At 40.9% G+C, this 13027-nt stretch overlaps 1 long non-coding RNA gene across 1 annotated transcript; it reads left to right on the top strand.

Annotated features, from left to right (window-relative positions):
• Positions 1-6871: 6871 nt before the first annotated feature.
• LOC123441097 lies at positions 6872-7469 on the top strand. The gene is made up of 2 exons (XR_006630403.1): positions 6872-7032; positions 7099-7469. It is a non-coding gene; the product is annotated as an uncharacterized LOC123441097 (long non-coding RNA).
• Positions 7470-13027: the final 5558 nt, after the last annotated feature.

Here is a 13027-nt window from a genome sequence, read left to right as displayed (position 1 = left end):
TTCAGTTCCGGTTACTGTGGGACGATAAGGAGATTTCTAGACACCAAGAAGAAAAGGTTCAGCGGGATGAAGTCTCATGACTGTCAAGTGATGATGATGTAGATACTCCCGGTTGCCATAAGAGGGATAATGGAGAAGCACGTCCGTGAGACACTTACTAGTGTCTTCACCTTCTTCGACATTGTCTCTTGAAAGTCCATCGGTGTGAAGCAGCTCCGAAGGCTACACTAAGAGATCGTTGTCATACTATGTGAGCTTGAGATGTACTTTGCTACTTCCCAGTAACGTCACCAAAACTTGGCATGTTGACTCGAGATTGCGTTGGTTTTGCCCTGAAGAGGAAAGGGTGATACAACACAGTAGCAGTAAGTATTTCCCTCAGTTTGAGAACCAAGGTATCAATCCAGTAGGAGCGTCAAGATGAGGCGCCAAGACACCTGCGCAAGAAACAACAAACTTGCACCCAACGCGACAAAGGGGTTGTCCATCCCTTCATGATTGTTTGCAAAAGTGAGATCTGACAGAGAAAGTAAGATAGATCTGAAAGCAATGGATGGAAAATAGACTCGGGGGCCATAGTGTTCACTAGAGGCTTCTCTCGAAAAAGAAAGTATCACGATGGGTAAACAAATTACTGTCGAGCAATTGACAGAATCGTTCCAAGTCATAAAGTTATCTAAGGCAATGATCATGCATATAGGAATCACGTCCGAGACAAGTAGACCGATACTGGCAGCATCTACTTCTTAGTAATCCACACATCAACCGCTATCCAGCATGCATCTAGTGTATTAAGTTCATAACAAACAGAGTGAAGCATTAAGCAAGATGACATAATGTAGAGGGATAAACTCAAACCAATGATGAAAACCCCATCTTTCTACCCTTGATGGCAACAACTCGATACGTGCCTCGTTACCCCTTCTGTCACTGGGTGAGGTCACCGCACGGTATGAACCCAAAACAAAGCACTTCTCCCATTGCAAGAATCATAGATCAAGTTGGCCAAACAAAACCAATAACTCGAAGAGAATTAAAAGGATATGAAATCATGCATATAAGAAATCCGCAAAGACTCAAATAATAATCATAGATAATCTGGTCATGAATCCAAAATTCATCGGATCTCGACAAACACACCGCAAAAGAAGAGTTACATCGGATAGATCTCCATGAAGATCATGAAGAACTTTGTATTGAAGATCCAAGAGAGAGAGAGGAAGCCATCTAGCTACTAGCTATGCACCCGAAGGTCTGTGGTGAACTACTCACGCATCATCGGAGGGGTAATGGTGTGGATGAAGAAGCCCTCCGTCTCCGGATCCCTCTCCGGCAGAGTACCAGAACGGCCTCCAGATGGGATCTCGCGGAACCATAAGCTTACGGCGGCGGAAAAGTATATGCGGCTCTCTTTTTCGTCGGGGCATGATTTATCAGAATTTATAGGCAGAAGAGGTAGGGCACCGGAGCCTCGTGGGGCCCAGGAGCGCATGGGCAGTGGCCTGGCCCTGGCCCGCGGCCCACAGGCTCGTGGCATCCCACGACCTCCGCTGCCTTGGTACCCAAGTTTCTTCTGTGTCTTCTGTTCGGAAAAAAATCGTGGCGAAGGTTTTATTCCGTTTGGACTCCGTTTGATATTCCTATCTGTAAAAGGTCAAAAACACGGAAAAAACAGGAACTGACACTGGGCACTGAGTTAATAGATTAGTCCCAAAAAAGATAAAAAAAAACAACATATAAATACATATGAGACATCCAAAGTTGATACTAAAATAGCATGGAACACTCAAAAAATATATATACCTTGGAGACGTATCATACTTCCCCCCACATTCCTTGACATTATGGTGCATCTGAGTGTCCACATTATGGACGACATCATCGACCTCGGGCCGACATTCCTTCACAGCATGAAGCCATTGGAGAGGATGAATGGGGTGATCAAATGATTCATTCGTAACATGGCCCGTCCCGAGGGGAGCATCATCCAGGGGTATCTGACCCAAGAGTCATCTCCTTTTGGGAAAATTATATGGGCAAAGAATAACCTGTTGTTGGTTTGCCCGTCAACAAGCACCATGGGAGGCTCGGGGGATAAGGTCACAACAACGACAAGAGGGAATTGCATGTGGACTACTCGGATCGACGGGACGACTTTGACAGGGCTAACTTAGTAGTGCTAGAACACCTAGATGTGGTAGATGATTATGTAACACTGCACAAAGAAATCATCGCAAAGAAGTACCATGATCAGGGGATGCACAAGACGGACGACGAAGTTACTATAGGGCACAACGCCACTTTCTTGCGTTGATTCAAAGAGTAGGTCCGTGCTAATCCCCCTAAAGAGGGCAGTGCGGACGGATTTCTCATACAGGTCTTAGCACAGGGCCACGCGCCCAAATTCATGTCCTATGAGGCATACAATATCAATGGGTACATGTTCTACACAGAGGCGAAAGACATGGACAATGATTAGCAGAACTCAAGTGACGACTGAATGCGTGACCGACTCCAATGGCACAATTGAAAGATTCTACAAAAGGGTCGAAGAGATCTAGGAGCTTAACTATGCTAGAAAGCATGATGCGACGATGTTCCGTGTCAGGTGGGCTAAAGTCGTCGTAAGAGAAAACAGGTATTTCACTACCATGTCTATAGAATCGAGCAAGACCCAATGATTGACCACATGGTTTTTGATGACAGATTGCTTAAATGGATTTAATGCATTTTCTCGTCGTGTCAATCCTCTGTTCTATTGAACGACACTCTAGGCAGACAATTCCAGTGTAAGTGTGGGGTTCGACTGGGTGACCCCCTGTCGCCGTTGATTTTTGTGCTGACAGCCGACTTGTTGCAATCTTATTAATGATGATTATGCTCGGGGCCAGATATAGCTGCCCAACCCCTCCGCCTGAAATGATTACCTGGTAATTCAGTACGCTGACGATTCCATCTTGGTAATGCCAGCATGCACAGTTCAGGATAAACATATGAAGCAAATCTTGGTGGACTATGCCACATGTATCGATTTGCGTATAAATTTCCACAAGTCAACTTTGATTCCTTTAATCCTGACCTCCCAGCATACACAAAAGCTTGTAGATGTTTTTGATTGTGTCATAGGGCAAATGCCATTCACCTAGCTTGGTTTGACCATGGGGACGACAAGGCCTTCAGTGTCTGATATGATGTTGCATGTTGCCTCGGTAGAAAGAAAAATATCAACTGCAACCTCCTTGCTTGACCATTCTCTAAGTTAACACTTATTAATTCAGTGATAACATCCTTGGCAATCTATGCCATGTGCTCGATCAGGATCCCACCTAACATTGTGGACCATCTTAACAAGCTGTGTAGATACTATTTTTGGAACAAACAAACTGATGACGGGATCAACTGACAGTGGCGAATTATTAGTGGGCGGAAATTTAACTCGTCTCGGGAGAGATGGCGACCGACTCGGAGCGCGTCGCGTTGGGCGACACGCCTTCCCCAACCACCGCCATTAATGGCTTTCCCCACCCACCACCGTTCTGGTTCCCCTCCCTCACCTATCGCTCGCATCAGATAGCAGGGGAGAGGCGGAGAAACAGAGTGAGGCGCGCACGCGCTACGATGGTGATGGCCCTGATGGCGCCCATCGTGCCAACCCTAGTGACTCTTCTGTCGTTGGTGGAGCTGCACGATACGTCTCTATCGTATCTACTTTTTCAAATTCTTTTGCCCTTGTTTTGGACTCTAATTTGCATGATATGAATGGAACTAACCCGGCCATATTTTTCACTAGAGGCTTCTCCCATGATAGCAAGTATTACGGTGGGTGAACGAATTACTGTCGAGCAGTTGATAGAATCGCGCAAAGTCATAACGTTATCTAAGGCAATGATCATACATATAGGCATCACGTCCGAGACAAGTAGACCGATATTGTCTGCATCTAGTACTATTACTCCACACATCGACCGGTATCCAGCATGCATCTAGTGTATTGAGTTCATAACAAACAGAATAACGCTTTAAGCAAGATGACATGATGTAGAGGGATAAATTCATGCAATATGATATAAACCCCATCTTTTTACCCTTGATGCCAACAACACGATGCGTGCCTCGCTACCCCTACTATGGAAAGCCATGTGCAATATAAAATGGAAGGTATTCGCTTGGCTTCTCTTGGCTGACAGACTGAATACGAGAAATATGCTACGCAGGAGACACTACAGAGTTGCTGATGATGACTATGCATGCATGTTGTGCGACGACCCTCCCGAGGAAACTTTGGCACATCTTCTTTGCTTGCCCCTTTAGCTCCCGCTGCTGGAATTCTTTGGCGGTGACTTGGCCAAACTCGGAATGCAGACTTAAGAGGTTGCACATAGGCAAACAAGCTTGGCATAAACCCCATGTTCATGGAAACTTTCATTGTTGCGCATGGGGGATCTGGATGGAGAGAAACAACAAGTGCTTCAGAGGAATTCAGCCCTCTCATGCGTCCTGGCTGGCCAGATTTAAGCAGGATTTTGTTAATGTATTCGTTTTGTACATATATCTTTGCATAGGAATATGATTACGTACCGGATATGTATTGATTTGGTTAGAGATCCTCTTGATCTTCCTTGATGATCAAGTATTGTAATCTATATATGTGATATCCAGCTGCCCTATGTGAGGCGTGCAATACAAAACATATTTGTTCACTGATTTCACACTCATTTAGCATAGAGCAAAGTCTAGCCTTGCTCCATACATTGTTTCTTTTGTGAGCTCTCTTTAATCTATTTGCCTACTGTGTGTATAGTAGGAACCCCTCCCCCCCCCACCCATCTTTTGACGTAACACTTAACGTAACAACATCAACTAACCCCCATCCCACTTTCCTCCACACTCCATGTAATTATGCTGATTTAATATATGTCAGTGGGAGTCTCTCCCACTGTCTTCAAGGTTCATTTTTTTAAACTACCCCACTCATGTTCTTCTGTTGCATCTCATGAACGGTACCATGAAGGATAACTGCTCCATCCACGATACATGAAATCCGTTTGGGATGGACGTACAACATGCTCAGCCACTATGTTGAGCATATTAGTGGCAAATTTGGTGAAAATTTTGAAGCTGACATTAAGGAGGCATATCGATCTGTACTACTGAATCTGTTCAGCCTCCTTAGTCTTTGGCAATAAACCATTTCATCAAAATTTAGCCTCGATAGGTCAAGTTGGCCGGTGTGAAGAAAATTAAGCAACTCAATAAGGTTGAACTTGATGACATCCCAAAAGTTCTAATAGAACTCTACAAGGAAACCATCAGGGCCTAGAGCTTTGTTGTCTTCCATTTGAACCTCCTCTTCTGAGAATGGCCCCGTGATGATGTCATTTTATTCTAACGTAACTTGAGGGATGTCTTCCGTTCGGGTCTCATCGAGGGTTATGTTCCCCTCATCCGGAGCCCCAAACAGAGACTTGTAATACCTAGTTATATATTCTTTCAGCTCCGCATGTATTTCGATCCGTCTCTCATCCTATTGGAGATTATAAATACTCCCTCCGTAAACTAATATAAAAGTGTTTAGATCATTGTTTTAGTTATCTAAACACTCTTATATTAGTTTACAGAGGGAGTACACTTCTTCATGTACCACCCACTCGCGACCCTGTGGAAATGTCGTGTGTTACGGTCTCCTTCCAAGATGAACTAGGCTTAGAACCTTTGATATCACTTGATTTTCTACTCTCACAAAAGACGTGCTATCTTCTCGTTAGATTGATTTTTCATATTATTCTTCTTGTTCGGACAGTGTGCGAATCTGTGCAATTTTATCGAGGTGATCTATAATACCGGTAAGGCATTGCTTTTCTTTTTTGTATATTCTCCTGATGTGTCAAGTGGCACGGTTTTTAAAATTTTATCTTTGAATCGGCATTTGACCAAGGGCGGGCCTTTCCCAAACATTCTTGATAATGTCTACAAAACCATCCCGCTGTAACCATCCTAATTCGAATTTAAATGGGCGTCGGGCAGTAGAGAAACTAGCAGAATTAGAATCAGGAATGATGGGCGCATGGTCCGAAAGTGTCTCGATACGCTCTAGGGCATGCATAGTTACCAGAGGAAATTTAATTCCCATTCAATATCCATGAGCAGCTGATTGAGTTTCTCGTATGTCGGCACGGCACTGGACAGTTATTAATCCACGTGAATTGTGGCATTGACATACTGGCTTACCATAGATCCAAACTGTCAATGACAATGTTGAACAAGAAAGGCCAGTGTGTGTCAAAACAGTCGTTGTTTTTCTCTTCCTCGCACCTCAAGCAATTCATGAAGGAAGGAATGTGTGTAAGCTGCACTATATGCGTGTTTGATCCATCTCCGTCTATTTCTTCAAAGCTAGATCCGACATACCTCACACGCCGGCCATCAATATTCTTAAGTGAACATATACTTTATTTATATTAGTTCTTTAGCTATATGAATTTTTGAAATTTTAGGATCTCATTTTGCATTCTGGAGACGGTCCTGGAACAATGTAAAAGGAATCCCGAAAATGGATGTAAGGGTTGGCAAGAAATATATTTTTCTTCATGGCGCAAAAGGAAGCGTAAGTGGAGTTGGGAATCCCTTACTTTTAAAGGAGTGGGTTTGGAATAAATCTTTCGAGGTGACCGGCTAAGTTTCCTTTGGTTCTCTTTTCACGATGCCCACTGCCTAATATTCTCTTCCGACTCTTTGATATAGCCAGGTTCGAATTTGCACTCGTTGCTAGGATCAACTAAACGATTAATGTGTTGCAGATGACCATCTAGCTAGGTTTGATAGAATTCTTATGTTGAAACCTCGTGGGGGCAAAAAGTGGCGAGCATCTATTCCTTCCCATCCAAACCAGGGGACCAAATCGCCGCTCGATACACCTTCCGGACAGCCTCAACTACAACTATATATTGCCATCATAGCGCCCTGCCTGCCTTTCTCCACACGAGCTCACGCCGTGAAAGCAAGGCAGCATGTCAGAATCATTGACCTCCAAAGGTATGGCTACTTCGAGTGGGGTAGTTTAAAACAAACTTGGCCAAACTCTGAATGTAGACTTAACAGGATGCACATAGGCAAACAAGCTTGGCATAAAGCCCTGTTCATGGAAACTTTCATTGTTACGCATGGGGGATCTGGATGGAGAGAAACAACAAGTGCTTCAGAGGAATTCAACCCTCTCATGCGTCCTGGCTGGCGAGATTTAAGCAGGATTTCACACTCACTGAGCATAGAGCAAAGTCTAGCCTTGCTTCCTACATTGCTTTTTTATGTGAGCTATCTTTAATCTATTTGCCTACTGTGTGTAAGTAGGAACCCCTCCGCTCCCCGATCTTTTGACGTAACACTTAACGTAACAACATCAACTAACCCCCTTCCCCCTTCCCTCCACACTCCTTGTAATTATGCTGATTTAATATATGTCACTGGAAGTCTCTCCCACTGTCTTCAAGGTTCAATTTTTTTTGAACTACCCCACTCATGTTCTTCTGTGTTGCATCTCATGAACGGTCTCATGAAGGATAACTACTTCATCCAGGATATTTCTTCCTTGTATGAAAGCCATTTGGGATGGCCGTACAACATGGTCGGCAACTATGTTGAGCATCACTAGTTGGAAACGGAATATTTGTCTCGGTTCCTCAGGCCCATTTGTCCCGGTTTTGAAACCGGACCTAAAGGGTCGGGACTAAGTCCAAAACCTTTGGTCCTGGTTCGCGTATGAACCGGGACCAAAAGGCATCCGCGTGGCAGCTTTTTGGAGCGCGACCTTTAGTCCCAGTTGGTGTTACTAAAGGTATTTTTTTTTAAATATTTTTTTGTTTTTATTCAAATTTTTTCTGATTTTCAAATCTTTGATTTATTTCACAATTTAATCTCTAATCACCCCTCATTCCAAATCGTCTAACTTCTTGGCCGGTCACCCATCCTCCCATTGCTCCAACCCAGCATGCTTAACTTTCGAGTTCTATCACCCTTAGTTTCCAAGTCTGCACTTGTTGTTTTCTTGACAATAGTAAGTTATCAATCATATTAACCCTTAGGTCTTAATGTCACATGATTTAATTTTTTTACTTCAAAACAATTATCAAAATAAACAACAATGAATAACAAACAACAATGATTAATTTAAAAACTTCAAAAAACGCAAAAAAATCAGAAAATCGAAAAAATTCTGAAAAAACAAAAAAACAAAATTATAAAAAGTTCAAAATAAAATAAGTAATAATAATATTGAATTTCAATGAAAATAAAATAAGTAATAATCTTATTTTATTCATTTTTGCCATTTATTCATTTAATATGGCATAATTAATATCTTCGTGTATAAACTGGACAATCCCTTTCGAAATATCAGGGTTTCGGACGAAAACTCATCTGTTACAAAGGCATTTCATTTTTTAGCTTATTTAAACTCCAGACTTTTTGTGTGTTCAAAATACACCATTCAAAGCCACATCTTCAATCTTCAACCCTTTCTGACTTCATTTGATATTTTTCATGCATTTACTGATTTGTTTTGAGCTAAATGACCCTGAAATTGAAGAGCACTAAAAACAAACTGTGTAAAGGTTGAAACTTGGCATGATATCATTATTTCACCCACATAGCATGTGCTAAAAAGTTGAGACGGTTAGAGCAAAAAAATGGATGCACTTTGTGTACAAAACGGACAATCTCTTTTAAAGTATTAGGGTTTCGGACGAAAACTCATTTGTTACGAAGGCATTTCATTTTTTTAGCTTATTTAAACTCCAGACTTTTTGTGTGTTCAAAATAAACCATTCAAAGCCACATCTTCAATTTTCAACCGTTTCTAACTTCATTTGGTATTTTTCATGCATTTACTGAATTGTTTTAATCTAAATGACCCTGAAATTGAAAAGCATTACAAATGAACTCTGAAAAGGTTAAAACTTGGCATAGTATCATCATTTCACCCACATAGCATGTGCTAAAAAGTTGAGAGGGTTACGGCAAAAATTGGATGCACATCGTGTATAAAACGGACAATCTCTTTTGAAGTATCAGGATTTCGGACGAAAACTCATCTGTTACAAACCTATTTCATTTTTTGAACTTATTTGAGCTCCAGACTTTTTTTGTATTCAAAATGAACCATTCAAAGCCACATCATAAATTTTCAACCCTTTCTGACTTCATTTGTTATTTTTCATGTATTTACTCATTTTTATGAGCTAAATGACCCTGAAATTGAAAAGCACTAGAAATGAACTTTGAAAAGGTTGAAATTGGCACGGTATCATCATTTCACCCACATACCATGTGCTAAAAAGTTGATAAGGTCACTTAAAAAACTGGATGCACTTCGTGTCCAAAACGGACAATCTCTTTTGAAGTATCACGGTTTCGGACGAAAACTCATTTGTTACAAAGGTATTTCATTTTTTGAACTTAATTGAACTCCAGACTTTTTGTGTGTTCAAAATGAACCATTCAAAGCCACATCATCAATTTTCAACTATTTCGGACTTCATTTGATTTATTTCATGCATTTACTGATTTTTTTAAGCTAAATGACTATGAAATTGAAAAGCACTACAAATGAACTCTGAAAAGGTTGAAAGTTGGCATGGTATCATCATTTCACCCACATATCATGTGCTAAAAAGTTGAGAGGGTTACACAAAAATTGGATGCACTTTGTGTACAAACGGACAATCTCTTTCGAAGTATGAGGGTTTCGGATGAAAACTTATCTGTTACAAAGGGATTTCATTTTTTTGAACTTATTTGAACTCCAGACTTTTGTGTGTTCAAAATGGAGCATTCAAAGCCACATCATCAACTTTCAACCCTTTCTGACTTCATTTGGTATTTTTCATGCATTTACTATTTTTTGAGCTAAATGACCCTGAAATTAAGAAGCACTATAAATGAACTCTGAAAAGGTTGAAAGTTGGCATGGTATCATCATTTCACCCACATAACCAACTTTCAGCCTTTTGAGAGTTCATTTTTAACGCTTTTCAATTTCAGGGTCATTAGTTACTACACGAAGTTAAGAGGGTTACAACAAATGAAGAGTGTTATATATATGTGGTCGAAATGCATGATATCATGAAAAGTAGCAAATGAAGTTAGAAAGGGTTAAAACCATTCAAATTTGGAAACTAATGGCACAAAAATAAACTAGACATAAATTTGTTCAAGCAGTACATAATAATACTCGTCCAAGCAGTACATAATAATAGCTAGCACATATATATATTTAAGTGTTCGCCGTTGTGAACATTACGCTTCTGAATCAGAAAGTCCCCAAGTTGGTGGTGGTGGTGCTGGTGCGAGGTGACGCTGCCCATAGTTCATGGTTCGAATCTTGCGGTACAACTCGTATGCAACGTATGCATCTTTTGCTCCATACTCAATGTTGATACCGTCAAGTGGGATCCTCTCCCACTTTTTGTACTGATACTTTGGGAATTTGGTCTTCCTATCAGCGTACCCTCGTCGATCAAGGCGACTGCCATATGAGCCATCGAAGTCCTCTCATGTTCATGCCTGAATTTTTCTTGGATATCATTGTGGCAGTCAGCTGGTATCTCAATAGCGAAGATGTGCCTCATCTTGAGCTTGTCGTTCCCTATGTCAACACTAGCAAAATGTATGCCGCTGCGACGGAAGTCCATGAGTTCTGGACAATGCTTGTCACTACTGCATTAGCAAAAAATTAAAATGGAACAAATGTTACATACTACTGCAACACGGAAAGTTGTTTCACTATAACAAAGAGAAATTGATCTTTAGTATTCAAATGTAACATATTGCTATCCTATGCAATTTTCATATCGTATGAATTGATCAAGAAACCCTAAATCAACTATGTCATATATATATATATATATATATATATATATATATATATATATATATATATATATATATGTATATATATATATATATGTATATATATATATATATATGTATATATATATATATATATATATATATATATATGTTCTCCCACGGTTTTGCCAATATGCTACAAGGAAAATTGTTTCACTACAACTTAAGAGAGATTGATCTTTTGGATTCAAATGGAACATATTGCTATCCTATGAAATTTTCATATCCTATGAATTGATCAAGAAACCCTAAATTAACAATGACATATATATGTGTTCTCCCACGATTTTGCCAATATGCAACAAGGGAAATTGTTTCATTACAACTAAATAGAAATTGATCTTTAGGATTCCAATGGAACACATTGCAATTTTCATATCGTATGAATTGATCAAGAAACCCTCAATTAACTATGACATATATATATACACATACTAGTAGAAAACAGGGCTTTGGTCCACTTGAAGAAATCCCATTAGTCCTAGTTCACCCACGAACCGGGACCTATGGGGCTAGGGCGTGAGGCTAGGGCGCCAGGCGGGCATCATGGGCCATTGGTCCCAGTTCGTTTCAACCCTTTGGTCCATGTTCCAGACACGAACCGGGACCAATAGGAAGGGACCGTTTGTATCCCCCTTTAGTCCTGGTTGGTGGGTCAAAGCGGGACCAGGTGGACCATTTGTATCCCCCTTTAGTCCCGGTTAGGAGAGGAAACTGAGACGAAGTGGTGGTGGCAACCGTTCGTATCACCCTTTAGTCCCGGTTGGTGGCTCAACCCGGGACTAAAGGCCCAAAGGGTTTGCATCCCGCTTCTCAAAAGGACAACCGAAGCAGAGTCTGTCGCCATTTCTCTGTTCTTCTCCTCTCTTGCTCTCTTCTTCCCCTCTATTCTTCCCTTCTCTTCTTCCACCATGCCAACTCGCTTCGGAGAGGTGCTCGCACATGGCAATACCAAGCTTGATTTCGTGTACACGAACAAGAGCAGGGAGGTGTCGCATTTTCTTAGACAGTTGAAGGAACGGTGGCTTGATGCCGTGGTGGATCATGAGAAGTTCTTGGGGCTAGATCTGGAGTACACGGCCGATCAACGAGGTGTTGCCGTCATCAAACTATGTTTCAAACACCATGTCTTGATCTTCCAATGGGCGAGGTATGTTTTGAGGCTTTCTTTGATCCAAGGTTATGAAAATTGCATATATATAGTGATTTCTTTAGGTTCCATTGGATAGCAATATGTAGTTTTTATATATGTTCCATTGGATAGTTAATCGAGGGTTTCTTGCTCAATTCATAGGATATGAAAATTGCATAGGATTGATAGCTATATGTTACATTTTGGAATCATATAAAGATCAATTTCTCTTTAGTTGTAGTGAAACAATTTTATGCGGCGTTCTTTGATCCAAGGTTACGAAAATTGCATATAGCTAGTGATCTCTCTAGGTTTCATTGGATAGCAATATGATATGTCATAGTTATGAAAATTACATATAGTGAAAAGTTGCATATAGCTAGCGATCTCTCTAGAATCCTAAAGATAATTTTACCTTTAGTTGTAGTGAAACATTTTTCCTTGTTGCAGCAGTATGTAACATTTGTTCCATTTTAATTTGTTGTTGTTGCAGTAGTGACAAGCATTGTCCAGAATTCATGGACTTCCTTCGCAGTGGCATCACTTTTGCTACCATTGACATAGCGAACGACAAGCTGAAGACGAGGCACAACTTCGGTTTTGAGATACCAGTTGATTGCCTCATTGATCTCCAACAGGAATTCAGCCTTCGACATGCGAGGACTTCGATGGCTCATATGGCAGTCGCCTTGATCAACGAGCAGTATGGTGATATGAAGACCAAATTCCCAAAGTCTCAGCACAGACTTTGGGAGAGGACCCCACTTCACCGTATCAACATTGAGTATGCAACAAAAGATGCATATGTTTCATATGAATTGTACCGCAAGATTCGAGTTATCAACTATGGCCGGCGTCACCTCAGACAAGGTGGACATTCTGATTCAGACGATTCAGACGAGTAGTGTTCACAACAACGAATACTTGTATATATATCTATGCTAGCTATTATTATGTATTGTTTGGACTAGTATCATTATGTACTTCTTGGAC

The sequence above is a fragment of the Hordeum vulgare genome, chromosome 3H (genome assembly GCF_904849725.1).
Source record: "Hordeum vulgare subsp. vulgare chromosome 3H, MorexV3_pseudomolecules_assembly, whole genome shotgun sequence".
Lineage (NCBI taxonomy): Eukaryota > Viridiplantae > Streptophyta > Magnoliopsida > Poales > Poaceae > Hordeum > Hordeum vulgare.
This window is presented reverse-complemented; position numbering and strand designations above follow the sequence as displayed.